The sequence below is a fragment of the Ictidomys tridecemlineatus genome, chromosome 5, assembly GCF_052094955.1.
Source record: "Ictidomys tridecemlineatus isolate mIctTri1 chromosome 5, mIctTri1.hap1, whole genome shotgun sequence".
Taxonomy (NCBI): domain Eukaryota; kingdom Metazoa; phylum Chordata; class Mammalia; order Rodentia; family Sciuridae; genus Ictidomys; species Ictidomys tridecemlineatus.
In genome coordinates this window covers 8,874,670-8,901,352 of record NC_135481.1, presented here as the reverse complement: position 1 = coordinate 8,901,352, position 26,683 = coordinate 8,874,670, and the positions used below count along the sequence as shown (strand labels likewise).

Genomic DNA, 26,683 nt, shown 5'->3' with positions numbered 1-26,683 from the left:
AGGTGGCAGGGCCACCGAGCATCTCACCTTCCTAAGAGCTGTGGAACACCCTCCGGAGCTTGGGTTTCAGGTTCTATGGCTCCTATCCCTGTCCCTTGGGCTGCAGGGGCGGGGGTCTCTATGGATGGGGAGCTAGAGGCTGCTGATACGAATTCCCTCTTCTGAATGAGATTCTGAGCCTGGCCTTCTGGGGGGCTTCCTGCTTCCCCACTGGATCCCTGGGGGGGATCCAGGGATCGCCCTTCCCCTAGGTCAGTGTGGGACCCAACCAGGGTTGGGCATTAGGGGCAGAACCGAGAACGCTTTGAACCGAGGGGCATCTCTATGCTCCTGAAGGGGACTGAGTGGGGACCTGGCTCTGCCCATGGCTGGTCCTAGAAGGAGCCTCAAGTAAGGAGAGTTTGAATATCTGCATGTGTCCTGGTCTCCTTTCTTGTGCACAGCCCCGGCCAGGGCTGACTGTGTCCCATTCATCTTGTCTGCCTCAAGCTTCACAGCCACCACGGGAGCTGGAGACCTCAGGCCCCACTTACAGGGGAAGAGACTGTTTATGGAAGCTTGTGAGTTTCCTGAGTTCCCAGTGGCTGAGGGCGGAGCTGGGCTGGACCATATTCTGCCCCACTGAGTAGCCTTGGCCTGGCCAGGGAAGGGTGGCTGTACTGTGGGGCACAGAGACTCAGCCCTGACTTCTGAGAGGGCAGCCAGAGGCAGGGTCCGGGACCAGGAGGTGGCACTGGGACTGGATTATGGACTGGACTCTGCAGGCTCTTCTTTTATGGAGGACTCCCCCAGGACTCCCCGCACGGCCCATACAGCACAGGCCTGCTGCGTCCCCCACACCCAGCTGTGCTGCGGTGGACAGAGCGGCCTGCTGCCCTGCCCCAAGGAGGTGGGTGCACCTAAGAACTAATCAACGATGGCAAAGCACTTGGAGATCTCAGGCTGAGGGGTGCTCGGTGACATGCAAGTCAGAGGGATGGTTATCACCTGTGATCAGGTGCTGCTGGAGACAGGGTCCAGGAGCAGACTGCGGCTGGACCAGTGCAGAGCCCCGCCAAGGTCAGCTCAGTAGCTGTGAGACTTTCCTTCTTCCCTCCCTCCCCACTTCCTCCCTCCTCCTCCTTCCCTTTCTCTTTCCTCTCTCCCTTGTTCCTTCTCTTTTCTCTTCCCTCTCCCATCCCAGCTCTGGGCTGGTCACTGGCTTCTCCATAACAAAGCCTGATCCCTCAGAGAGGCGGGGACTGGGCAGTGGCCTTTCACAGGTTGAAGGGGAGGAGTCCCTGGGAATGGAGTTCCACTGCCCCCTGTGTTAAGTGGGTCCATGGGGTGCCCTGTGCCTGGTTATGGGGAGAATCCAGTGTGGCGATGCCCTGTCTTTGGGTTGCAAGCTCCATACCTGGGAGGCTTGGCCACATGTTGTTTACATGAACGTGGTGAGTGAGTGTGTTTGTGTGTGCACCCGTGGCGTGTATCTGCTTCCAAGACCCCTCCTCCATCAGACTGGGTTCTCGGGGTGACTCTCGGGCCTTGGCGAGGCTGTTGGTTTCCTAATGGCTGAGGCCGAACCTCCTCCACCAGAGTGGCCCCCATGCCCATGGTCCCTGGCAGTGCCCGGAATCAGCAATCCAAATAAATGGTCTTTCTCAGCTGCTTCCTTCCTCTCAGCCCCCAGCCCTCTGTCTCCGTGGCTATGTTCATCTTTTGTGCCCACCAGCCCGGGCAGGGCCACCCCTGATTTCAGCACCACAAACAGCGCCCAGCTCAGCTTGAGCCTGAGCTCCTTCCAGTGGAACTTGGCATCACATGGCTTTACTCGGTGTCAGAGGTCGTTCTGACCCAAGCCCTGCTTCCACAGGTGGGGACGCTAACTGGGGCCAAGAGAACACCAGTGACATCCAGGGGCACCCAGAAGCTCAGCTTTAGAGCTGAACTCTAACCCTGGTCTCTGAACCTCCACTGCAGCCCGTGGGAACTTTAGAAAGACTCCCTCGCGCTGAGCCAACAGACCCAGCAGACACCTACCCTGTGCCCATTTCTGTACCCAGCTCACAGATAGAGGAGAGGCGGGGCATCAGATCTCTGTTCTCTCAGCACACCAGACCAAAAAACCACGCCACAACCCACTGAGAGCAGGGCGTGGTGAACACTGCGGCATGTGGCTTGATTCTAGGAGGTGTGAGGCAGAGCAGGCTTCTGGGAGATGGACGGTGAGGAAGTCCCCTCGGAGGAGGTGGCACCAAGCCTGAAGAGGCAGAAAGGGAGGGATCGCATGGTCACCAGAGAGGAGGCTAAGTGAGGCTTGGCCTGCGTGGGGGTGAGGGCCAGCCTGGGTGGGTGGAGGGCAGCTGGCAGCGTGGAGTACGGGGAGGTAGGCTGCACCTGCCGAGGGCAGGTCCCTGCTACGTGGGCACATGGCTGGGCCCCAAGTGGACACCAGGGGACTTTTCAGCTCAGGTCTCTGTTGCTGCAGCCTGGCCTGGCGCCTGAATCCCACCCCCTGCCTCCCCTTCCTCCCCCTACCTGGGGTCAGTGGATTTCGTCTGGAAGTGACAGTGGCCGTGGCTGTCCAGGGGGCTCTGTGCCTTATCGCTCAGCCTGTAGCCTTTCCCATCCAGCTCTGCTGCCTTTCTCTTCCCCAGCATTTGTCAAAAAGATGGGACAGAGCCCCAAAGCCCCTTGGGGAGACTGGGCCAGAGCAGGCCTCTTGCTGCCCATTGATTTGTGTTCTTTTGCTGCCTCCTGAGCCCATTTTCTGGACACCATGGGGCAGTGTTTGGCTTTGGATAATGAAATAATGTCCTCACTGAGGAAAGGATGGAGCCTCTGCTAATTAGCCCAGCTGCTGACTGTTAGGATGAGTCTTTACTGTCGATCTCCTGGCACTGACTGAGTGGCAGGACCCTGTGGGGGACCCAGGAGTGTGGGGAGCATTGGGGTGACAGGAAGAGACAAGAGGGGCAAGGTTGGGGCTTTCCAGGGACACTGTCTCCTTGGTCCCCTGCCCTCAGCAGGGTCGTCCTGGAAAGTCCTTGGAATCACATAGCTCTGTGTTCCAGCCTGCTACTTGCAGGCATTGTGACTTGGGCAAGATACAGCCCACCTCTCTGGGTCTCAAGCCACCTCCTCTGAAGAATGAGGCATGACCGCACCCGCTGTGTGCAAGGGTAGCAGTTGGGCTTGGGGAGATGATAGAGCAGGGTGCCCGGCACACAGTGGGGACATGTTGGTGGCCTCGTGTTTTCTGGTTGGCATCTTACCTTGGCATTGTCTCGGGTCTTGTTAAACTTGGGCACATGCACCGCACTGTCCAGCCATGCGACCAGTAGAAGGGCGGCACCTTCTTCCACCACCTCTGCCAGGGCCCAGGAGCCAGGGGGGGCTGGCTGAACAAAGGCCAGTGTGTCTAACATGCCCCTTCCCTACAGCATGGGCTCTGGCGCTGGAGTCACCCATGATCCCATGGGAAGGGGCTGAGGACCAGGCCAAGGGATCAGAGAGGGGCCAGAAGGAGACAGCTCAAGTCCTGGCCTTTCCTCCAGGAAGCACCCTGGGGGCCTGTTGGGGTGCTCCCTCCCTCTCTGGATCACCAGAGCCAGTCTCCTTCCAGGGCACCCCGTGAGTACAGGCCGTATCATCTTTCCTGTCCCTGCAGCTTTGCAGGACTTCAGCTCTTCTCTGGGACAGGCTCTGCGGGTGAGGTGGGTCACAGCAGAGCAGCGGTCAAGGCGGTAGTGATCATGGAAGAAGTCACTGTACCGAGCCCTTGCCATTCAAAGCCCTCTGTGAGGCTAACCCCTAACTGTAGACAGACAGGGGCAGGTTTACTCCTGTTTTACAGAGAAGGAAATTGAGGCCTAGTGGGAGGGTGAGCCTCTTGAAAGTGTGGCCTGGCTAATGGCAGAGACTCGGCCCTGGGCTCACAGCTGGCTCAGGTCACTTGAGGCTGGCGAGCACTGTGCACTCTGCCCTGGACACAGAGAGATGGGACGAGCTTGGGTCCTCAAGGAGCTCCAGCCGTCAGCAGAATGCCCACCCACCCTGTACCCCTCCAGGCTTCCTCTGACCTGCCTGACCTCCTCTCTGGCCCAGCTCAGTGGTGGCAGTCTGTTCCTTGGATTCGCCCTGTCACTGATTCTTGGCTTCCTTCATGGTGAGTTTTACCAGAGCAGAGCAGCGGTTCAGGTCCTGTTGGCCAAGTATTTCTAGCACTTGCCAAACCCAGACATGTAGTAGGTGCTCAACTAATAATTGTTTAATGGAGGAAGGAATGTCATTGTGTGCATTAAATGATACCATGTATATTAAGTACTTGGCACTCAACCACGTATTTATTAAGTGGGGAAAAAATATTTGAGTAGAATAAAGGAGGTGATGGGTGTCAAGCGCTTGGCTCAGTGCATGGAAACAGCAGTAGTAGTAATTGTTGGCATCCATTCTTTTGGAAAAGGCTGGGTGGATGGACCGGAAGTAGGGCCAGGGAGGGGGGAGAGACAGGGAGCGAGGCAGACACCGGAACTCCAAGGAAGAGGTGTCAATGGGGAGGAGGTTGGTTAGCAGCTGGGGGCCCTGACACCCACTCTGCGTGGCGCTGGGGACGGGAGCTCGTGTGTGTGCACACATGTGGGCGGGTGTGTGTGTGTAAAACAAATAACTGGAAAATGAATTTAATTATAAGGCACTTTTAATAGCTATTTATATTTAATCCTGCTAATTCTGTGTCTTGTGTAGCCAAACTGTAATTCTATTCTTCTTACTCACTTGCTAGCGAGAGTGGGAGAGAGAGGCAGAGAGGGAGGCAGCCGCACAGGAAGGCAGCAAATGCCCCCCACCTCCCCACCCCCGGGTCAGCCCCTGCCGGCTGCTGACCCTCAGAGAGGCAGCGGAAGGTCCATGTTTTGATCTGGGCCGTGAGGCCAGGGGCCTCTGGGACACTGTGCCCAGCTGTCTTCAGGGAATTTTTCTTTTTTTTTTTTTAAAGAGAGAGTGAGAGAGAGGAGAGAGAGAGAATTTTCAATATTTATTTTTTAGTTCTCGGCGGACACAACATCTTTGTTGGTATGTGGTGCTGAGGATCGAACCCGGGCCGCACGCATGCCAGGCGAGCGCGCTACCGCTTGAGCCACATCCCCAGCCCTGTCTTCAGGGAATTTGATTTGCTCATATTTACTGAGCACTTGGGATGCAGATGGGAGAACAAAAGAGACACCCGGCCTCAGAGTCAAGCAGACTCCAATTCAAGTCCACAAGCCTGGGCCTGAGAGGCTCCCTCTGTCCATCTGTTGAGTGGGCATGGTGCAGCCCTCCCCAGGGCTGTTGGGAGAATTGCACTGGGGAGGGTGGCCTGCCTCCCGGGCAGGTTCTCAGGGTATGCTCAATCCTGTGTCCCCCAAGCTGACCACCCACCCGGGTTCCCACTCCTCTGGAGCCCTGAACTTCTTGGCAAAGGGAAGAGGACTGACTAGATGACCAGGATTCTGCTCCTGTTTTCAGGAGGGGCCCTGGGTGACGGCTGGAGGTCTGGCACAGGGTAGATTGGAGGGTGGCCTGGTGGCAGGACCTCAGAGAGGCCCAGGAGCAACCTCTCTGGGCATCAGAGAGGAGGTCTACATGGTGCCGTGGGAGTGGGCAAGGGGGCCATATTTCGAAGAAGGGACCACAGGCCTGGCCCACAGGTCAGGAGCTCGGGCCTTCCGCTCAGGCCCCAGTCGGCTGCAGGGCCTCTGCAGACTCGCAGCCCTCGCCCAGCCTCCCTCTGTGTTCTGGTCAGGCGGTGAGGCCAGGTGTGGGAGACTGCGTGGGGAACCAGGGAGGAGCCAGCAAGATGGAGGGCGGGGCGTGGGCTGCGTGGCAGTGGAGTGCTCCATGGGCCCCAGGGTGCACTGGCTTCTTACCTGATGGTCCTTCCTGTAGTCAGGCTGCAGGCCGGGCCCTCCGATAGCCCTGGTGCCAGGTAGCCAGGTGCTGCTGAGCTAGACCTCTGTCCAGGGCCTTCCGTGGGCGGGATGCTATGACTCTCCTGGAGCAGGGCTGCGGGGAGGCAGGACTTCCTCCACCATTGCTTCTTCCTCTGCTCTCCTGATCCTGACCCCTGATCCTGCCCACTCTACGGACCTCTCCTCCCATGGCAGCCATCTCAGAGTTCTGGGGGTCTGCTGAGCTCTGCAGGGGGTCAAGGAGCTGGCCACGTCCAGAGGCAGAGGGGCCCCCAAAGACTGACCCCAAGCCAGTCTGCCCTGGGCATCGCCCTGTCTTTTCTCATGGGATCCCTGTAGGGCAGATGTACTGGCCCCATTTACAGATGGGGAAACTGGGGCCCCTAGAGTTTCAGGGTTTGATTAGATCTAAAGACAGCTCCTTTGCTCTCTGGCACTCTGGTGGCCCCAGAGAGTGGGGCCATGGCTTGTTCAGAGGGTGGTCTAGTGTGAAAAACATGGCCTCCTGAGGACTGTTTCAGAGCCAGGGACAGTTTCCAGATCTGGTTTTTGATCCCTGGTGGCCCAGCAAGGCTGACCCTGAGGCTCTGCTGCTCGGAGGGTGGCCAGCGGCCCACCATGGGAGGCTAGGGATGCACAGAGCCCAGCTGGAGTCGTGTGGCCGAGCTTGGCTTTGGGGCTGCCTGCGGTTCCTGGGTTCAAATCCCGGCTCTACCACTCCTGTCCGTGAGGGCTTTGGCCAGCCTCTTGTCCCCTGAGCCTCAGCATCACCGCCACCACCTGACATGCCACGAGCGCTGGTGTCACCACCTCCCTCCTCCCCCACCCGTCTTCTCTGCTGACGTGTGGAGGTGGTAATGACTGAGGGTACGATTTCTCTCCAGGATAGTCTCACTTTAATAAGAGACTTTAATGCTTCCGAACCCCGACGGAGCGATGTTTCCCTTTAATGGTGACATTTCAGGCATGGTGACAGCACGGGGAGATAGCGGTGGGGGCTTGCCTGGTTCCTAGTCGTGTGCGGCCTGGTTTTCTGGCCCCTCTCCCTCGCCCCTCCCCGGGGCTCTGTTCAGGGGCAGGTCAGCGTCGTGGTCATTCACTTGATGGAGGGATCTGCTCTGAGCGGCTCCTGCTCAGCCGGCCTGGGGCTGGGCTGGCACTCTGCACCGGGGCCAGCTCGGGCGGCGAGGGTGACGGGTAGCCAGCAGGCTTCTGGGGGAGTGATTGACCTGTGTGGGGGACCCTGGAGCTTGGCTGGTCCCAGGGTCTCCGGTCCTTAGTGGGGCCTGTGGACCTGCCTACACTCTCAACAGCTCTCTGTCCCCCTGGTTGGTTCGTGCCGTCCTGCTGGAGTGTCCTGAGGCTCGAGCGTCTGCTGTGGCTTCACTGTGTCGTCAGAAGTGATAGTGGGGGCCCACGAGAGGTCTGGTGAGGGAGAAGAGGATGCAGGGATCAAGGATCGGTGCTCTGGACGAGTCCTGAACCTGGGGACAAATGACCAGGTCTCTGCTTGGAGGACTCTGAGCTAAAGGCAGGGAGGATCTGGAAACGTCCTGAAGGAGAAGCCACAGGGACCGGAGCTGGAGACCTGGGCTCTCTGGCTTCTGCGGGTCATTCACAGTGTGTCTTTGGGTCAGTTTGTGACCATTCTGGGCCTTAGTTTTGCCATCTGTACAACGGGGATGGGGGACTGGATCAGTTAATCACTGGACCTCTTTAGCACCCTCCATCCTTGATTTTAGGAAAGCCTGGGAACTAGCTGAGCCTGGGGGTGGGGTGGGGTCACCCCCAGAGTCCAGGGAGCTGGGGAGGGCTGGGAGGCAGATGTATGTGCTGCCGTCGGCTGCGGCCAGCACATTCATTAGGCATCTCTAAGATGGATACACCCCCCCAGTTCACCTGGCACACGAGCCTCGGGATTTATTTCTTCCTGAATGGTGCCATCCATCACGTTAGCTTTGCTGCCAACAGGCGCAGATAGCTCCTGCCTGAGCCTCCTGCGGGGTGGGGGTGCCTTGTTATCCTGCAGGCTCCCCTCCCCCGCAGGCGTGCTCCTGCACCAGGTGGCGTGGGGGCAGTACTGCTTTTCATGTCTGCTCCAGTCCCCAGCAAAACCCACAGGATCAGGCTTCTCTGGGGGCTGTCAGGGCAAGCAGAGTGGGCTTCCTGGAGGAGGCGGCAGTACTCGCTTTGGACCTAAAACATGGTTAGGCAGGAATCAGGTGGAAAGAAGAGGAGGTGCTTCCATCATTGAGTTTGGGAGGCAGGATGGCATTGGTGGGTCAAAGCGGAGGAGGTCCCTCACTCGCGTGTACCTCTGGAGGACGCCCAGGCAGTGTTCACTGACCAGCTGATAGACTGTCCTGGTTCTTTCAACCTCCTGCTCAGGGCCTGTGCTCTCTATTCTTCCCAGGTGGCTCTGGAACCATCCCCTGATCCCGCTCTGGCCCCTATATCCAGCCCCTTTAGAGGCCTGCAGAATAGGGCAAAATCTGCCCCAGCCAGCTTAGTGGACTGAGAGTAGCACTTCACCTTTTGACCTGTGTCCCCTCATGTGAGGTGGAGGTGTCGATCCTGCCCCGTGTGGTTGTGAGGGAGGTGAGCAACTATGTAGGAGGGCTCAGCGTGGGGCCTGGCTCCCAGCAGGGGCCCAGTGCATGCCCATCTGCCTCCTCCTAGATCCTGAAAGGCCTGTGGGCCTGGCTGCAGAGAGGGCATCTGGGGTGGCTTCCAGACCAGGAGCACAGTGGGCAGAGGCAGGCATGTTGGTGGTGGCTCTGGATTTTTAGGGGATGCTGGGGATGTGCCAAGGTGGCCGCTTGACCTCGTTGGAGTGGTTAAAAGGAAAGACTTGGGAGCAGGTGTCCAGCCGTGGATCCTGACCTGGCAGCCGGCAGCCAGCCGCCCTGTGTGCATGACCCTGGGCCAGGAGGGAGACCTCCCTGAAAAGGGATCCCATAGTGCCGACCTTACAGCATTGTCCTGATGAAATGAGTTCACACCTGTAAGGTTCTTCAGAACCGCGCCGACTGCACAGTGACTGTATTTAAGGAATTAGCTGCAGGGGCTGGGGCCGGGGCCCCGGAGGCAGGGCACTTGCCTAGCATGTACTGGGTTCGATTCTCAGCACCAGCTATAAATAAATAAACTAAAAGTCCATCAGCAATTAAAAAAATATTTTAAAAAATAGCTGCTCTGGTCATTGGTATTGACATTCAGAGCGCCTAGGGGACTGGTGCACGGCCAGGGGACTGGCTCGTGAGGAGGGTTCCGGACCCAGGCTGATGGCTGCCTGATTCCAGCGCTCTGTCGTCTGCTCTCCTCTGGGCAGTGCCAGGCTCTGTCAGAGGCACCCGATGTCCAGCCAGTGACAGAGACTCCCTTGGGGAGGAGTTGGGCTAGACTTCGCCCATGACAAATTCTCTTCCGAGGCTCTTTGAGGGAAGGACCTTGTTTGCCTGTCACCTGTGGATCCACTGAGGACCCGGAGGACCTGGCACATATTAGAAGCTCAAGAAATCCTTGCTGGCTGCTGCGTGAGTCCAGGGGAGGGCTCACTGTGTGAGCCATCTAACTCCCATCTTCTGTGCCCGATCAGGGGGACCCCAGCTTTCGCTCCCAGCAGCTCTGCCCAGCCCTGGCGGTGCCACCCAGCTGTTGGCTTCGCGGCTCCCTCGCAGTGGCATTTCCTTCCCCTCTGCACTCCCTTCCTGGCGTCCGCGAATCTCCAGCCTCCCTCTGCCCCGCTTGCTCACTTGCTGCTGGTTGAGAGGAGGGTAACTCCCTCACCTCCCCGGACTGGCTGTCTTGGCCTTGGCTTTTTGTGTTGAACCCTAATTTGGCTGCGTAAAGGTTCTTAGAGGAGAGAGAAGCCGACTCGCCCCACTCTGTGCGCAGAGATTCCGTCTTGGGAAGGGGTGGCCCAGAGGCCTCGGCCCCTTTAGGTTGGGACTCTTGGGGGCCCACTTGTTTCTCTAGGAGGACACAGACCTGGAGCCAGGAAGCCTGGCCCCTGACACCCTCCACCCCCGGAATCTGGGCCCCTCTCATCCTCTGCCTGATGGGGGGTAGGAGTCCTGCTGTCACAGAGGGTAGAGTGGGCCCTGGTGCCCGCCGGTCCCTCTGCTCCAACCCCTGGGGAGTGCTGGGTGCTGGGGCCTGGCACAGGGGGTATGCGGTGAAGGTGGATTGGAGGTGGGATGGAGAGAAGGAGGGAGGAGGGAAGGAGCCTAGAGGAGAAGGGGGCGCCCACATCTCTTGCAGGGGACCCTGAGGGAGGCTGAGATAGTAGGGAGGCCCAGGGAGCTGTGTTCCACCTGGGCCCTGCTGGTCTTGCCCACCTGCCCCCCCCCCCAGGTCCTGTCTCTCGGGAGAGGGGGGTGTGGGCTTGGGGTCTGCTCCTGACCACTGGAGGACTTCCTCTATTTCCCCACCATGCCTTGGGCCTTCTCCTGAGCCTCCTGGGAGCCATGGGGATGAGCTGGCCATGAGGGCGGCCTCTCTGGTCTGGGCTGCCGGGGCAGCCTCTCTCCTCATTCCCCCTGGGGGGCTCTTTCCTCTTTCCCCTGCCACAGGGGAAACCTTCCATGTGTCCTCTCCTCGGTCCACTTGCCGTTCTTTGGAATTTGGTTCCCTTGTGACCTCCGCTCTCTGGTGGGCTGAGTACAAGTCAGGGTTTGGCAGATTGTCTGTCTGGGAGCCATGTTCCTATGGGTTCTGCGCCCGAGGCAGGACGCCTGACTCTGGCTCCAATGAGCACAGCTCTGGGTTCACCCAGACCTGGGTTCAGATCCTGCCTCTGCCCCGTGCTGGATGTATCTTGGGCAAGTTACCCCAATGCCAAGCCCCTCAGTTGCTGGGGGGTCCACACCTGGCACCTGGAAGTGCTCCCCATGGTGTCTCTACCTCTCTAAGGCTGTGGGGACGACAGAGTAACTGTGGGGCACTTGTGCCTGGGCTGCCCAGGAGGCTGGGGCTCAGCCTGGGCCACCTCCTCTCTCAGAAGGCTGCAAAAGAAGACCCAGACCCCCTCCCCTGTAGCGTCTCTGGCTTGACCTGAGCTGGATGTGGGGGCTCCCCTGCCTCTCTGCTCAGCCCCCCATCTTGCCAGCAACTAGCTGGAAGTCCCTCTGTTCTGCTGGGATCTGTCCCCGCAGCTGCTGGATGCAGAGGCTGACACCGATACCATCTGCCCATGTCGTGGGCCCTGCCCATATGGCTGGCCCAGGCCCCTCTCTGCCCCTTCCTTGCCAGGTTCCCTCTCCTCCCGTTGGACCCCGGCTGCCCTCAGGCCCCTCTCCTCTTTTGAAGCCTCGGCTTTCCACGTCATAGGCCTCGGGGCCTTCCCAGCTCTGCAGGGAGCCTGGGCGTGGGTTTCCAGCACTGGGCAGGGCTGGCCCCCGAGCTTCCTGTACCTCCGACTGCACCTGACGCCCACAGAGCCCGCAGCCCGGGGCGGCCCTGGGGAGGCTCAGGTGGGAAGCTACTTGCCTGCACGACCACAAGGTCAGGCTGTCTCGTTTCTTGCTGGCAGCTGTGGGCCCCGGGGACAGCGGCTGGCCACAGTACCCTCCTGGGTGGTCACGTGGTTTCCCGCGATGTTCGTGGTGATGCTGTGGCCTGGGCTGGAGATCTCTGGGCAGGATAGTCAGGGCCCTTCCTGGGGCCAGAGCTTATAGTCCCCACTGCATCTTTAACCCGAGGGGGCAGGAGTGGGGTTAGTCCCCAGGACCCAAAGGCAGAGGATGGAAAACCAGAGATTGGCTATGGAAAGTTCCAGAAGTTTCCCAGACAGCCTCTCGGGACAATGCAAGGTGGATGGGACAGGGCTTGGTTCCCTGAAGGCCCAGGCTGGGGTGCGCTGACCCAGGTTCCCAGGAGCTCAGGCAGGCCACAAGCCAGGGGGCAAAAGCAGCCACTCCAGAGGACCGACTTCTAGGCTTTTCCCTGGACGTTCCCTGCCCGAGGCGCCCTTCCTAGGCGAGCAAATGTCTCCTCCTTGGAGAGCTGCTGCCAGTGTCCCTTGCCTCTCTGGCCCAGGCTCGGCTCCTCCTTCAGCCCCTGGCTCCCTCCACTGGCCACGTGGAGTTGCTCCCGTGGTGTATCATTAGGCTGTACCTGAGCCCCAGGTAGTGGGCTGGAGTGGACAGCTAAGGGCGGGTGGGACTCTGTTGCCACCTTGGGACGCATTCTGTCTGCCACCGCGGCCTGGCTTGTGGCTAGGAAGCCTCTGCCTCATCTCCTTGCTCTCCAACCCGACCTCTTCGGCCTTTCCTGAGTCTCTGGCCTCCTTCTCTGGCCTCCTCACCCTGTGTCCAAGCCCTGACCCACCTCTCCAGGAAGTTCTTCCAGTGCTTCTGTCCCTGGTTGATCCAAGTGAAACCTCCAGGGTCTTCCCTGGGGCTTTCTTCCCTGTGACACACACTCCTGGCTGTTTGCCCGCACGACCTGCCGGCAGGTGGGCCTGTACCTTCTGGTCCAGTGAAGGCCAATGTGGTCCCTGAGGGGCTGGGGAGGAGCACCGTGTCGAGGGCCCAGAGGGAGCCGCGGTTCCTATCCGGGACACTGAAGAAACATTCCATCTGTACCTTGGAGAGGGAGGCTGGGGATAAGGGGGCCTTGGGGCAGAGGTCAGGAAAGGTCTCTGGTGGCAAGGAAGTCACTGGGATCTGGCTTCTCATCTGCAGGCAGAGGGCACCAGGCTAGGGGCCTGGTGGGTGGCGTGCTCCCGAAAGCAGACCCTCCCCAGGATGCTGGAGCTCTCCGCCCGCCCACCCACCCGCTCTGCCCGGCAGTCTCCTTCTTGTCCTTCAGAGCTTGCTCCATGGACACTTTCTCCAGGAAGCCCTCCTTGACCACTGTCCGAATTCTCAGAGATCCCTGGACGTTTTTTGGTGGGGGGCACTGGGGATTGAACCCAGAGACACTGGATCATAGCCCAAGCCCTTTTTAATTTTTATTTTGAGAAAGGGCCTAACTAGATTGCTGAGGCTGGCCTCAAGTTTGTGATCCTCCTGCCTCAGCCTCTAGAGTTGCTGAGTTGACAGACATACCTCCCTGTACCCTGCATCCTGGCATATCCTATAAAGCTGTCATCCTGATGTGTCCCCCACCTAAAGAAGACCTTTGATGACGGCCTCTGCCACCAGGCTTTAAAGCCACTAAGGTGGAATCAGAGGGTTTTTTGATCCCCTAGGTTGCTGGGTTCCCAACTCAGTGCCTGGCACAGAGTTAGGTGCTCAATAAATGACCATGAATTCATTCAGACACCAGGCTGGAGGGACCCCAGTGAGGTGGGCACGCCTGTGTCTGGGGCTGAGCTGTGCGCCCGTGGTGCGTCATTAAGCTGTACCTGAACAAGCTGTTTGCAGGAACAGAAGCCCTCCTGCGCCACCTCCATGGGCGGGTGGCCTCGCTGTTCCCCTTGGGGAATGCTTCCTGAACAGGTGGACTGAGCTACCTTGTCACCCCCAGGCTGGCTGGCTGGTGCTTCTGGAGGATGGGGGTGGCCACCGGGCTGGGGACCAGTGGAGGCAGGGCTATTGGTGGGCCCAGCCCTGACCTCACCACAGTTATTTTTAAAACCTGCGAGAGTTGGGGATCTGTAAAGCCTTTGTTCCATCAAGGCATCCCCCCGGGGGAAGCAGCCGAGGGAAGGAGGCAAGGGGCGCTTAGCGCAGGGCTGGGGGCTTCCGAGGGAAGAGGAGGGCCCCGAGGTCCCTGAGTACAGCTTTTTTCCCCTGTCCTCAGCCCTTTTAAATTTTTTAGAAAGCTCCAAACAGCAAGAGGGACAGTGGAGTTCATTATATCGAGTTATCTCCTCCGTTTCAGGCAAAGATCAATCTTGCGAGTCTTGCAGCTCCGAGGGGGGAAGGGAAGAGAGAGAAAATGGGAGGCGAAGGAAGAAAACTCCCTGGACCAATTTCCGCTGGCTAACGCGATTACTTGGCTGCCTGGCAGCAGCGCCAGCTGTTGGCAGCCATCCTGGCCCCCCGCCAGCCGTGCTCAGCTGCCAGCTGCCCCCAAGGCTCCCTCTTGAATGGGCCAGGTTGGCAGGAGTGAGGGCCCCAGACCCCGGGGGGGGGCGAGGGCCGCGGGGCGTCTCCCCCAGGGAGACTCAGGCCCCACCGGCGTCCCTGTGCCCTCACTGCTGCGGCCACCCGGTCAGCCTGTCCCTCCCAGCCTGTGCCCTCCAGCTCCTCGGCTCCGCATGGCAGCCAGCTTCTTTCTTCAGGGGGGTAGGAGCACAGGCTTCGGAGCAGGATGGAGCTGGCCCCGTCCACCCGTCCATCCATCTGTCTGTCCATTCATCTATCCATCCACTCAGCAAATGCTTCCTGAGCATCCACTGCGCATCCAACACTGCACACAGCACAGAGGCCAATACAGAGGGGGACAGGATGGACATGGGCCCTCTTATCTGATGGGGTCCTGGTTAAGATGAGGCGACGGACAGGGACCGAGAGCGCACAGACGAGTCAGGATGATGTCAGGGGGGTGAATACTGTGGAAAGCGGGGATGGGGGGCCCATGGGGCATTTGACTTAGGGGTCCAGAACATTCTGACAGCAGGAGCCACCTGGCCAGAGTCCCTGAGGCTGGCCAGGCTGGGAGGTGACTGGCTAGGGCGGGAGGTGACCGGCGCGGGAGCCGCTCTGGGGCTGGGGCCGGCCTTGCAGGTCTGCAGGGAGCTTGCTGGTGGCCGGGAGTGACAGGCCCCGATTTGTACCATCATCTTGCTGCTCGAGAGTGTGGGCCCTGAGTGAGGCGGAGCGGGGCTGATCAGCGCAGATGATCTGGTGTGGGCCGAGTGCGGGGGTGGGGGGGCCAGGCTGGGGACGTCTGGGGCTGGGGCTGACAGCCTGGTGGATGGCCTGGGTGTGCCATGAGGGAGGGAGTCCGCAGAGGGAGATGTAGTTTGGAGAATAAAAACAGAGTGCTGAGTCGGACGGGTCAGTGAGAGGAGCCAGTGGAGGTGACAGACGGGTCAGTGAGAGGAGCCAGTGGAGATGACAGATAGGCCTCTGGAAACCCGAGCTGGCACTTGGGAGGGAGTCCAGGCTGCTGCCCACGAGCTGGGGACGTAACTGGGATTTAAAGCCTCGGGCCACTGAGACCAGCCAAGGGACTGCGTGGACAGCAAAGAGAGGAGAGCCCGGGAGCCCTGGGCACCGGCTGTTTGGAGGGAGCTTGGGTCAGAGGGGAGGAAGGGGTGGGAGGACCAGCAGGAGAAGGAGTCCTGCGAGTCCAGAGATAAGTGTCCCCCGTGGAGGAGGCCATCAGCCATGCCAGCTGCTGCCGAGAGCTCCGGGAGCCGGGGCACAGAGAATGACTATTGGAAGAGCAGAACCGAGATTTCTGGGGATCTTGATAAGAGCTCCTGGCGAGGACAGACGCCCAGCTGGACAGGCAGTGAGGGAGGACGGGAGGGGAGGGACTAGACACTGGAGACAGGTACTTTTCAGTATGGGGGATTGAAGCACTGAGCCACATCCCCCCTTTTTTATTTTTTTATTTTGAACAAGGGCCTAAGTTGCTGAGGCTGGCCTTGAACTTTCCATCCTCCTGCCTCAGCCTCCCATGTCACTGAGATCACAAGTGTGTGTCACTGCACCTTGCAGTTTTTGAGTTTTGCTATTAAAGGGGAATGGAAAAATGGAAGGGCATGTGGGGTCAAGGAGTGTCTCTCCCTCCCTCCCTCCCTCCCTCCCTCCCTCCCTCCCTCCTTCTTTTCCTCCTTCTGTGTTCATGATATTGCAGCACATTGTAATGCACTGTGACCTTGGCAAGTAATTTAACCTCTCTGAGCCTGTTTTCTCTTCTGGAACATGGAGATAATGACATAGATGTTACTGGATCTAGTGCATACTAGGTGCTCAGTAAATGGGAACTGTTCCTACGTGGAAGCTCTCAGGGGGAAACAGACAATAGCCCCTCAGTACAGATGTTTTTGGAAGGCATTTCAGCAGCGAGTACCAACATTTTACATGTGTAGCTCTTTGCCCTATCCTTTAGGAACATACCCAGAGAAAATATTTGCACATGTTCACCAAGTGACAAGATTATTTTTCCAGCAATGATTAAAATAAAAGATGGGGAACATCTGAGTACCCCTCCTTGGAGGCCTTGGTAAGCAGGTGAGGGTGTCCCCCGTCCCCCACGCAGAGGAGTTTAGCGTGGCATCACGCAGGCTCACCTGTGGCTCTGTTGGGAGCAGACGCTGGAGCTCCACTGCTTGGGACCAAGCCCAGGCCCCGCCATTGACTAACACCACAGCTGGTCCATTGTCTCTTCTACAAAACTAGATTCAAAATGGCCTTTACCTGTCTTAGGGGTTTGTTCTGATGTTCAGATGGGTTAATTGATAAAGTGCTTAACCTAGTAGCAGACACATAGTAGGTGCTCAGTGAGTACAAACAACAATTATAGCTCTGTACAGACACGGGGAGGTCTCGGAATCATTGCTAAGCAAGGAGCTCAGTTACACACCAGCATGGAAGCTGTCCATACCCACTTTGTGTGTGTACTTCTCTACACCAATGTGCAGTGAGGTTTCAAACCAGAGGGAAGCAGTCTGTGCCCCTGGACAGTGTTGACTCTACAAACCTCTGTATTTGAAGCTTTCAAAAAAAAAGAACACTAGCCAGGCACAGTGGTGTACTCCTGGAATCCCAGCAACTTGGGAGGCTGAGGCAGGAGGATTGCAAGTTTGAGGCTAGCCTCAGCAATTTAGCAAGACCCTGTCTCCAAATAAAAAATCAAAAGGACTGGGGATGTGGCTCAGTGGTAAAGTGCCCCTGGGTTCAATCCCCAGTACCAGAAGATTTTTTTTTCTTTTTTGAAAAGAACAGTTTCATGTAATTGGACATACATATTAAGTCAGTAATATGTGAAATGGCGTAATTTAAGTCTTCACCTCCTCCTGGAAGCCTCGCCCAATTGCACCCACCTGCCGTGCACCTGTCAGGTCTCCTTATTGTTTGGATGCCATGTTTCTTGCTGTGACTACTTTCAGTCAGATGTGTGCGCACGAACCTTGGTGTGTGTGTGTGTTTGTCCCCAGTTACCTGCAAACTCCTTGAGGGAGTAGGCTGTGCACTTTGTAGGCTGGATACATCTTCAAGGTCAGAGGGGTTTTTTTTTTGGTACTGAGGATGGGACACAGGGCCCTACACATGCTAGTCCAGTGCTCTACCACTGAGCTACAATCCCAGGCCAAAGCCAGCGGTTCTTAAAGTGTGATTCTCGTTGGTGGCAGCAGGGTCACCTGGGAGCTTGCTGGAAGTGAAGATTCTCAGGCTCCACCCTGGACCTGCCAATCAGAAGCCCTGGCTTGCGGGGCAAGCTGTGTTTGTCCGGGCCTCCCGCCCGCTCTGATGCACCTGCCTGTAAAGATGGGGAAATCAAGGCACAGTGAGGGTGAGCCTGTGATGGAGCTGAGACTGGACCAGGGCAAGTGTCCAGGCAGAGGTGGAGCAGAGGGGCTGGGGGCTTCCTCTGCTGGCTCTTTTGGGCTCCTGGGGACCAGGAGCCACATTGGTCCCAGGAGGGAGGATTTGACGTCCAGCCCTTGGGCCCAGGGGCCAGGGAACTGTGTTTTTGCTGTGGGCAGGCCTGGGGGTGGGGTATGCTGGTTCCTGGTCTGATTGGTGTGTCCCTCAAGGCCCATGTGGGACCCTGGGCTGCTGCAGGGAGCCTCTCAGGTCCCAGCCACCTGTGGTCCTTGTGCTGACTCCATAGTAAGTGCCATCCTGACTCTGGCATGAGTACGGCATCTTTGGGCTGCCCAGGGGCCCTCGGGGGGCAGGGCCCAGGTCTCCTGCCCCACCTATCCCAGGGAGCCCAGACTGAATGGGATTGGTGACAGGATGGTCAGCAGACCCCAGTCTGTCCTCTCACCTTCTCCCCGCTCTCTCCCTGCAGGTGTCCCGCTGAAGAGCCCCTGAGCCCTGAGCTGCTGGAGGAGGTGAGTAGCCATGGAGAAGAGGCCACTGAGTCGTGGAGAAGCAGGGGTGAGGTTTGGGGGTCAGCTCTGGTGGGAGGGGAGGAAGATGGCCCCTGGTCAGAGAGGGTCAGGGTTTGGGGTGTTGGGGGGCTGTTTGAAACAGCTGCTTGTGGGTCCATGGCCCAGGTACCAGCCAGAAGTGAGGCCCCTCATCAAGGAGAGCGCACAGCCATGTCCAGGCGAGCTGGGCCTCCCTGTGGGGGGCAGGCCAGGGCGTCCTTTGAGGCCATGATTTTTGTGGGGATGGATGGCCATGGCCTTGAGGCTCTTGGACTCTGAGATGAATCAGCATTTGGTGCCTGAGATCCTGAGTCAGCTTTGGCTTCACCCCTGTCTGTGTGACCTTTCCCCTCAAATTTTGTCACCTGTCAAGGGGGGGGCTCTTCATGGTGCATCCTCCTGGGCATTGTGCTGTCTGTAGAAGACCAAGTACACAGTGGTGCTCAATAATTGTAAAGCACCTATCAGTTCCTTAGCTTCAGAGCCTGGGGAGGAGTCTGGAGGACCCTGGGGACAGAGGGACACGGGCAACCCTGGGTAGCTGGAGTCAGCTGCAGCCTTTCTGTCATTCTAGGGCAGAGAAGCCAGTCCAGGGGTCCCCATCAGGGTAGTGTGTCCCCTTCGTAGAGGTGGGGAAACTGAGGCTGCAGGTGGGGACACACCTGGTGGTCAGGTAGGGTTTAGCCTGGGTCTCACCCCCTCCCCTGTGCTGCAGGTTGGACGTCCTGAGGGGAGGGACACGGTTAGAGGCCTCCACGTCCTCTGACCGGGCCACCAGGAGCCCCGGTGTGAGGGCGGGAGCTGGAGGCTACCTTAGGTCAGTGGAGGTACCAGGAGGCCACAGCCAGCAGAACTCTGAGGGGGACCCCTTGGCCTGGTCTCCTGCGGTCCCTCTCTGGGGTACATCTCTCCCTCCTGGGACACAACCTACTTGTCTTCCTTCTACACTCGGGGGCCCTTCCAGCGCCCCGTGCCCAGAGCCACCACACAGGAACCGGCCTGGGCAGCCGTTCCTTGGGCGGCTGGGTGGGCCCTGCCCCACTTAGTTCAGTGAGGACAAGCTGTGGGCCCTTGTCCCAAGGGTGGCACACATGGGGGGGACTCGAGGCAGGCAGGAGGGGGAGTGGGCATGGGGGGATCCCACAGACAGATGGACGCAGCATTCAAGGGTGGAGAGAGGAAGGGCAGGTCAGGTCTGCGGGGCTGACCGTGGTGGCCGTGGTGGCCAGCGCATCCTGGATACTGTGTCGAGCGCGTTGGGTCAGTTACGACTTGTGGGACAGCCCCGAGAAGCCTCTGGAACAGAAGCGGCCTGTGTGCTGGGTCAGAGCTCGTGTGTGCTGGGGGCCGGGGACCCGGGTGGGAGCCGTGACCGCATGGACGTCTGTCCGAGGGCAGCACCAGGAAGGAGCTCAGGTCACCTCAGGGCCTGTGGGCTCCCTCTGCAGTCGAGGCCAGGAGTGGGCTGTGGTCAGCTTTAATGGGATGCGTGGCCTTAGGTGAGGCCACTTGTGGGTATCGAGGGGTGGACGTCTGTCTGAGGGACCAGAAGTGTGAGGGATGCTCTGGAAGCGCGGCTGGGTCCACCTGGCCCAGCCCAGGAGTTCTGGGAGGGCCTGGGCTGGGTGAGTGGGTTTCCTGAGCACTCACTGCCCCCGTCACTGCTGCCTGAGGTTACTGGCTGGGTTTCCTTTGTGGACCTGGGATGCTGACCCGAGCCAGAGCCAACCCCCACCTCTGTTTATATTTATTCTTTTTGATACACCTGACAGATTGTATTTTGACATATTATGCATACATGAATACAATTATTCTAATTCAGATCCCATTCTTGTGGTGGTATATGACGTGGAGTTACCCTTGTCGTGTATTCATATATGAACACAGGGGAGTTATGTCCGACTCATTCTACTGTCTTTCCCATTCCCAACCCCCTCCCTTCCCTTCATTCCCCTTTGTCTAATCCAGTGAACTTCTATTCTTCCCTGCATTGCGAATTATTATCTACATATCAAAGAGAACATTTGGCCTTCGTTTTTTGGGGATTGGCCTAATCACTCAGCATGATAGTCTCCAGCAAATGCCATCATTTCATTCTTATTTGTGGCTGAGTAATATTCCATTGCATTATCCTAAATTCTAAAATGGGAATGGAGCAATAGAGTGAGTGTTCGGCCAGCACCCTACATTTTTAGCCTTGAAAGCTCAGAATGTGTCTGCTTCAAATGCTTCTTTGTTTTTGTTGGTTTTCACCTCAGTTAGCTCAGCCCAGAGAGAGACTCCACTGCCCTCTGCCCTCTCCCACATGGACATCCAAGGCAGTTCCACAGCGGAACTAGGCCCAGCCTGTTCTGCATACATGCCTCTCTGGGTCTCCCCAGCCCCACTTACCCCCACATACCTGCCAGGAGGAAGCGGCACCCAGGGGTGGCCTAGATACTCTAGGATGATAAAAATGATTAGTGACTAAGACATTGTACGTCAGGCACGGTAAGTGGTCCTTCTGTTCTCTTCATCTGCAGTGGAGCATACGGAGTCAGGAGGGTGGAATGACCTGCCCAAGATCACACAGCAACACAGTTGGTGGGCAGGATTCTGACCTGGCCTGCTGGGGCCCAGGTCTGGTTTTGCACAGTCTCAGGACGGCCCCTCAAGGCCCACCACCATTGCTGCTTGGGGAGTCAGTGGGTCCTACCCCGTCTCAGGCCTGATGCCTGCCCATACGGCTGGGGGGAAGGGAAGGGACAGTGTCAGGCTGGACACAGAGGCAGCGTCAGCCTCTCTACCCTCGCCAGGGCAGGGACCGGGCTGTCTCCCTCCTAGGCCTGGGGTGTCATGGGGCCCCGCTTCCCAGTGAGATGTCCTTTCAAGTGCCCGAATCCCCAAGGCAGTATGAGTAGCTGTTCAGAACTTCCCAGCTGTGTGTAAGCACCCTGCCTCAGTTTCCCCTTATGTGAAGAGAGAACAATAGTAGAACCCGCCTCTCAGGGCCGTGAGGGGGTTTTCTTAGTGCATTTAGTGGCGTTTTAACAGATTACCAGAAACTAGGTAGTACATAAAGGATATAAATCGATTTCTTAACAGTTCTGGAGGCGGGAGGCCAAAGATCAAGGAACTGGCATCTGGCATTAGTGACCCACTCCTGCAATATCAGGAGCCCACGCAGAGAGCTCGGCCCTCGAGGCCAGCTCACCTCTTAAGGTCCCAGCTCTCAGCACTGTTGCCCTGGGGCTTGAGTTTCAGTCCCCGATTCCCACAGTTCACGTGCTCTCACATACAGAGTATGCCCGTTCCATCCCATCAGACCTGAAGTCTGAGCTTGTTCCAGCACCAACTCCAAAGTGCCAAGTCCAGAGTCCCGTCTAAGTCAGGTGCCCATGAGGCTGAAAGCACAATTCACTTTGAGGCAAATCTCCTTCCGCTGGGGCCTGGGAATCCACAGGTCATCTCCTTCCAAAATGCCCCCACGGGTCAGGTGTAGGAGAGGTTTCCAGGCCAAAGGGGAGAGACAGGCAAGACGGAAGAGGGGACTGGTCTCACGTGAGTCCAAAGGCAACATTGGAACTGACATTAAGTCTTTTTTTTTTTTAAGTTATAGATGGCTGCCCATGTGGCTGTACACAGAGGCAGGGTCAGCCTCTGTACCCTCACCAGGGCAAGGACCAGGCTGTCTCCCTCATAGGCCTTTATTTTACTTATTTATTTTTATGTGGTGCTCAGGATGGAACCCAGGGCCTCACACATGCTAGGTGAGTGCTCCATCACTGAACCACAACCCCAGCCCGACAATAAGTCTTTTTTGAGTTGCTGAGCGCCTCACTTTTGCTGAGGCTGGTTTTGAACTCTGCATCCTCCTGCCTCAGCCTCCAGAGCCGCTGGGATTATGTGCATGTGCTACTGCAGCCAGCCCAACATTCTGTCTGAACAGTCTCCTCTGGCTCTGAGTCCCCCATTCCCGGGCATGCTGGGGCAGGGGTTGGGATCTCAAGGCTGCAAACATCCCTGCCCGGATGGCATTGCTGGGCTCAGACCCCACAGCAGCCGTCCCAGGTTGGAGCCTCCTGCCTGCAGCCTCCCCAGGCTGGGGTTGCACACTGGTTGTCCTACAGTTCTGGGGTCTCAGAGGCTGCCCCACCCCCATAGCCCCAGGAGGCATTCCCCTGATGGGGGTTTCTTGAGGGTGGCTCCACTCGTGTGACTAGGCTTCCAGGCTGTCTGCAGCACCCTTTGAAATCTAGGTGCAGACCACCGGGGGCCTCAGCTTTGGCGTGCTGCACGCCTGCAGAATTAACCTGCAGCAGTCGCTGCCAAACTTATGGCCCGTACCACCCGGACCCACTGGAGCCACAGCAGGGCAGCGAAGGGTTCTGTGCTAGAATTTGGGGAGCAGAGGCCTGAGGCGGTGCAGGGCAGCATGCTGAGGTCCTGCTGGTGTCATTCTGGAAATATAGCCCTGCAGGTCCTGGCTGGCCTCCTCCATCTCCTGAAGGCCTCTGGGTGGTTCTCCCTTTGTCTTGAAGAATAGAACCTTCCATCCATAACATTCTCTCCCGAAAACAGGCGCCTGGCCACACCCTGAGCGCTGTCTCCCAGACGTGCTTTTTCATCTTTACATTCCAGGCTGAAGATTTTTTTAAAATTTTGCTTCCTCTTTAACCACCTCGTTCTTCTTGCATTTTCCAGCCTCAGGAAGCCAGCTTTGCTGCCCAGATAGCCTCATTCACTGTCCTTACGTCTGGCCTTCCACAAAGTCTAGGACACGCACACGGTTCCGTTCCGACAGGCCCTTTGCCGCTGTAGGACTGAGGTGGCCTTTCCTCCTGTTTCCAGGGCCTTGCTCCTCCTGTTCCTTGGAGATCTCGCCCCAGTGGCCTTTAGCGGCCACGTTTCTGCCCGCTCTCTGGTCCTGACTACTTGAGCAATCTCATTTCACGCTCTCCCCGGAGCTCTCTTCCTCTTCCGAGTCCCCCCAGAACCGCCCTTCCTTCTCCATTTTTAGCGATACCCCCATTTTCTGGCTGCTCTTCCAAAGGCGCCGGCCTCTGCCCAGTAGCCGGTTCTGAAGCCTCTTGCACATTTCCAGGGGTTTGTTAGAGCGACTCCCTGCGTGTCTTAGTTCATCTGGAGACACTACAACAGAATGCCAGAGCCTGGCTAATCTATAAAGAAAAGGAATTTACATTTTACAGTTTGGAGATTGGAAAGTCCGAGGAGGAGGGGCACATCTGGGGAGGGCCTGTTGCAGTGTCGTGTCACTGTGGAAGGCAGGAAGACAAGACGGCGTGTGTGTGCACAAGTGCAAGAGAAGGGCGGTGGGGAGCCTGAACTTGCTTTTATAGCAAACTCACTCTTTGGAAAATGAGTCCACGCCTGTGATCATGAAACCACCCCAGGATGGCAGCCTGCATCCATTCACAAGGCAGGGCCTCATGACAAATCAGTTCTTAAAGTCCCCACCTCTCAACATTGTTGCACTGGGGACTAAGTTTCCCACATGTGAACTTTGGTGTGTGTGTGGTGGGGGAGGCACAATCATACCAAGCAAGCATTAGTGACATATTCACAGAGAGTGCTAGGAACCATGGCTGCCCTGAAACGGGCACTTCATAAATTCTAGTCAAAGTCATCAGAGTCATTAGCAGACTGCAGGGTGGTCTCAGATGAGAGCAGGGACTCTCCCAGCTCCCATGTGCAACTTGACACCTGAGCCAAGAGGGACCGGGCTGCAGCCTGCCAGCTTCCCCCCATCCACCCCACACTCCTGCCCCCAGCCTTGGGCCCTCAAGTTTCCAGGGGTGAGGGTTGCCGTTTTACATGTTGATATTGTTTTATCTTCTACCTGCCTTAGGGTCCAAGCAGATGAGCGATACTAAGACATAATCCAAGGCGATCAAGAATAGAACGTGATAGAACAGGCTTGGGGAACATTTGAACATGGACTTGTAGGGTCACATGTTGGGCTGAATATTTGGCCCTGTGCTTCCTGGTAGTTGGAAGGGAAAGGGAAATAGGAGTCACGAGAGCCATACTGTTCACAGGAGCTAAGCAACTCAGGGTCCCTGAGGAATAGAAGGCAACATGGGAGGCCACTGCCAGCCCCTGACTTTGTGACCTCCCTCCCCTGGCAACCTGGCCCAGGGAGACCAGAGGTGCACATTGCAGCCTGGGTCAGGCACAGAGAACCTGAAGTCCTTGGTTGGAGGTGATCAGAAACCCTGCAAGTCATACTGTCACCTGGTCATTCACAGTTGGCACATGGGCTCCGGGGGAGGCAGGTCTTGGCGAGCATCGGCCGGGCAGGCGTGCAAGCTGGGGTCTGATCCTGCTGGGACCCGCCACCTCAGTGCAGGGCTGGGCCTGCTGTGGAGGCATGGTCTGGGGTGGAAGGCCCTTGAGGGACCATCTCTTTCAGCCCTTTCATTTTGCAGCACGGGAAACTGAGTACTAACTGTGTGGAGATGACCTAAGGCATCTGCTTCCTTCTTTTTCTTTTTTTGGTGCCTGAGGTTGAATCCAGGATGCTTAGCCACTCAGCCACATCCCCAGCCCATTTTTATTTTTTATTTTTTGAGACAGGGTCTTGCTAAGTTGCTTAGGGCCTCACTGAATTGTTGAGGCTGGCCTTGAACTTGCGATCCTTCTGCCTCAGCCTCCCGAGCCACTGGGATTACAGGTGTGCCCCACCGCACCCCGCCTGCTTCCTTCTTAACAGCACCCTGTATGGATGAGGAAACCAGAACTCAGGGAGGGTGACAGGGCCACATGGGTGGGAGGCTGCAGAGCCAGGCTTGAACCCAAGCTTGTCTGGCCACCATAGATGGAAGGAGACTTGGGGTGCTGTCGAGATCTGAATGAGATGGGGCGAGGGCTGCGTCTGCCCAACCACTTGCAGTCGGTGGCAGCTCGGAGTCTGGAGGATGGCGGTGGGAGACCTGCTCCAGTCACCGCTCGGTCGTGCTCCAGGAGGAAGACGCTTTCCCCACACAGGATGATCCTGGGGTGCAGGCAAACATCTGCCTAGAAGGTGTGAGGTGGGCAATGGGCCACAGCTCCTGGTGCTTGTCCCTCCACCCCGACTCCTCAGCCCCCCAGCTCTGGCCTCTGTTCAGCAGGGATTGCACATTTGCAGGGCTGGACCTGACGCCTTCTCTGTCTACCCTGCTCCCCTCCTCAAGAACCCTCAGAGCCTCCACTTTGCCTGGGCACTGGCTCCGGCTCCCCGTGCCTGGCTTCTGGGCTCTTCGTTCTGAGCCTCCTGGGCCCCTGAGGCACCCATGCAGCCTCTCTGACACTGCAGGGCCTGGCTGATCTGAGCCAGCCAGCCTCAACTCCCCACGGCCTCTGAGCCCCCAAAGGGAGGGTGGAGCCTTCCCTGCCTCCCTTCCAGGGCCTCCCGGGCTCTTGGAGGAGCTGATGGGGGGACCCGGGGCGCTCTGTGTAAGCCTTTTAGGGATGGGGGCGGGGCAAAGAGAATGGTTGGTGGGCCTCCGAGGGAGGGTCTTCCTGTTTTCAGGATGTCTTACATATACTTGGCTGAATCCAGACCTCGAAACAGCCCTGTGACATAGGACAGCAGTGACATACTGACGGTAATAACTGCTCGGTCTTCCACGGTGCCCGCTGTGTGCCAGCACTTTGCAGATATTTATTTATTTAATCCTCACCACAACACAGAAGTTGTTTTTAGCCAAGCAACTGAAGCACAGAGAGGCGAAATAACTTGCCCAGAGTCACAGCCGGAGGAGGCAGAGTGGGGACTTGAACCTAGGCATCCTGGCTTCACTAGAAAAGGCAGGGACCCCCCACTGAGGACACCTCCAGAACATTCCAAGCATTGGCCTCACTGGCTTCTCCCAAAGGCTAGCTGGGGGGAGTGTGACACCCACCAGGGGCAGGGACCCAGAGATAATGGAGCCTGTCAAGGTCACATGGCTGAGAGGAGTGGAAAAGGAAAGGCTCCATGTGCTCCCGAACCCCAAAGCTGGAGCTACCCCCAGGCCCCTCCCTGAGGCGGGGGGAGGGGCAGGGGTGAGATGGCCAGGGCTGCAGCAAGCTCTTCTCGGGGTGGACCCGTCCCTCAGTGGCCAAGGCAAGGCTTTGGTCTCCAGCCTGGCGGGGAACTGGGTGGGCACTGGGGCCAGGACTCTGCAGGCTCTGGGGCAGCCTACTTGCCAGTCACAGGGCCTGGCGTGATGGATGGCTTCTCACAGGCTGAGGAATGGTCCCACTGCTGGGGCAGTGGGAGAGGCCCGGGCAGAACCTGTCACTACCAGGCCAAGAGGGACTAAGAGGCAGCCGGGCCATCAACATTAGGCAGGCAGTCAGAGCCATGACTGAGGGAAGCACAGCCCTGAGGTGGGGTCCTCCCTGAGAGGACCTTCCAGGGACAGCCCCTTTGTTGGATGCAAAGCCCCCTTTTAAGATACATAAGATCTAGCTGGGCCTGGTGGTGCACGGCTGTAATCCTTGCAGCTGGGGAGGCTGAGGCAGGAGGATCGTGAGATCATGAGTTCAAAGCCAGCCTCAGCCACAGCAAGGCGCTAAGCAACTCAGTGAGACCCTGCTTCTTAATAAAATACAAAATAGGGCTGGGGATGTGGCGCCGTGGTCAAGTGCTCCTGAGTTCAATCCCTGGTAGCCCCATCTCCCTGAAAAAAAAAAAAAAAGTGACATAAGACTTGCCTTCTCTAAAAGCCCATGTTAAGTGCCCATGTGTTAGCTCTGGACATTCCCTCAACGATACGTG

General features: G+C 57.8%; 1 protein-coding gene across 4 annotated transcripts in view; it reads left to right on the top strand.

Moving 5' to 3' along the window:
* Nucleotides 1-26,683, top strand: part of Lingo1 (leucine rich repeat and Ig domain containing 1) — a 190,255-nt gene that overhangs the window by 55,918 nt on the left and 107,654 nt on the right. For all 4 annotated transcript variants that reach the window (XR_013438683.1, XR_013438684.1, XM_078049242.1 and 1 more), the window contains one exon: nucleotides 17,856-17,898. The gene's annotated coding sequence lies outside the window, so the exon portion shown is untranslated. The remainder of the gene's footprint in view (nucleotides 1-17,855; nucleotides 17,899-26,683) is intronic.